At 38.7% G+C, this 2,304-nt stretch overlaps 1 pseudogene; it reads right to left on the bottom strand.

The window, feature by feature from the left end:
- Nucleotides 1-965: 965 nt before the first annotated feature.
- On the bottom strand, nt 966-1,843 carry LOC126496135 (olfactory receptor 150-like; annotated as a pseudogene).
- Between the last annotated feature and the right edge of the window lie 461 nt (nt 1,844-2,304).

Below are 2,304 nucleotides of genomic sequence, written 5' to 3'. Positions count from 1 at the left end.
GTAGTGGCGCACGCCTTTAATCCCAGCACTTGGGAGGCAGAGGCAGGCAGATCTCTGTGAGTTCGAGACCAGCCTGGTCTACAAGAGCTAGTTCCAGGACAGGCTCCAAAACCACAGAGAAACCCTGTCTCGAAAAACAAAACAAAACAAAAACAAAAACAAAACAAAAAAAAAAAAGATACCATCTTACACCTGTCAAATGGCTAAAATAGAAACACCAATGATAGCCTTTCCTGGAGAGGTTGTGGAGAAAGGGATACACTCATCCATTGCTGGTGGGAATGCAATCTTGTGCCAACTACTTTGGAAAGCAGTGTGGCGTTTTCTCAGGAAATTCGGAATCAACCTACCCATGGACCCAGCAATACAACTCTTGGGAATATACCCAAGAGAGGCCTTATCATACAACAAAAGTATATGCTCTACTATGTTCATAGCAGCATTGTTTGTAATAGCCAGAGCCTGGGAACAACCTAGATGCCCTTCAATGGAAGAATGGATGAAGAAAGTATGGAATATATACATATTAGATCATAGCTTTTAAAACACTGATGATCAGACCAAAAGATAAAGGAATAAATATGTTTATTCCCTGACATAACATAGATGATTCTTGTCTTTTAAAAGCATGGTATTTGTACACATAAGTATGTAATATGCATGCATATAGGCAGGTATGTATATGCTTATATAATATGCATTTACATTATCACTTGAAGAAGTTTTTGAAATATTTCCAAAAGATGACATGGGTTAATATTGGTTACCGCACTCAGGCATCCAGACAGGACCTGCTCTTTGTGTGTGTGTGAACCTGGGAGTGAGTCTTGCTTCAATACATTACTTCCATATAACAATGAGCTAGGAATAACCTCAGGATTTCTCTAGCCCATTCTCTTTCCAATCCTCAATAACTTAAAGATTTTGCCAAAGAACACCGGTTTTCATTCACTGAAAACTTTTTTTCAGGGAATTGTTCGGTGAAGTTTGACATTTTTACTTTTCAGACTGTAGATCAAGGGGTTCTGCATGTGCTCAACAAGGCACTTTGCCTTGGCCCATGGAGCTGACTGATGATGGCTGTAAGTACATGAATACTAAAGACCCATAGAAGACAGCAACAGCCAAGATGTGGGAGCTGCAGGTGCTGAAGGCCACGAATCTGTCCGCAGTGTAATGAATGTAGAGCACACTGACAATGATGAAGATGTCGACATTAAGGATGGTCAGATCAGAGGCAATAATGCTAAACATGCTGAAACACAGAATTAGGAACTCATTGACAAAGGTATAGAGCAAGGGAGCTCTAGTAATGGAAAAAGATCACGGAAGTAATGGTTAACTATATCAGTCTTATGGAGAAGCACTCTTACCAGGAAGACAGATTAGCTGTGGCACTGGGTAAGCCCATGCCATACACCCTAGCTACCATCCCTGAGTAGACCTGATAGGACATGGTTACATTGTAAAGCAAAAAGAGCTACATAGGGATCATATGCCATTGCGGCCAACAGGCGGCAATCCACAGCAACAAAAGCAGAGTAGAAGTAGAACTGAACGTTGCTTTTGCAATAAAAGCAAGGCTCTTTTTCATTACAATGCTTTCCAGAATTTGAAGAGTAATGACAGTGGACTGACATAGGTAAATAAAGGACAGGCTGCCGAGAAAATAACACACGGGCGTGTGCAGCTGAGAACTAAACAGAATCAAGATGTTCACGCCTTTCCCACAACTGTAACCAAATAAACTGCTAGGATGGTGAGAAGCGGGGGCAACTGGAGTTCTGGGTTCCCTGTGAAACTAGCAAGAATAAACTCAGCCTCTTGGGTCTGATATTTTCCACTTTCATATGGAAAGATATGGAGAAAATAATTTTATATAGAGAAAAATTTAGAATATTAAATGTATCATCAATTAAGTATGAGACTGAAATTCAGTTATTTTGGGAAACTCCAGTTATCTGCAAACTTCCTTTTCTTATTTCAGACTTTGAAAACCTGGAAACAAAAGATATTTAAAAAATCATCACAAAGAGATCCCTCCTTGATGATCTTCGCTATAACAATGGTTATACTAGTCCCCAGTCTCTTCCAGCCTTAAACAATTAACTGTTTGAAGAACTACTTATATCGTATGTGTAGTACTCTCCTCTTTCTTCTAAAAGTGATTTCTGGTTAAGATTAAAGTAGTATATATAAGCAATTCATGACAAAACTCACACTAAATTGTAAAAGAATAAAATCATAATTAGTTAAGATGATGAATAAGAGAAATCTGTATCATTTCATTCTTTTTTTTATTGA

The sequence above is a fragment of the Alexandromys fortis genome, unplaced genomic scaffold (assembly GCF_014885135.2).
Source record: "Alexandromys fortis isolate MF-2015 unplaced genomic scaffold, M_Fortis_MF-2015_v1.1 scaffold_1324, whole genome shotgun sequence".
Classification (NCBI taxonomy): Eukaryota; Metazoa; Chordata; class Mammalia; order Rodentia; family Cricetidae; genus Alexandromys; species Alexandromys fortis.
The sequence above is the reverse complement of the archived record's forward strand: the minus strand, read 5'-3'. Positions and strand labels throughout refer to the sequence as shown.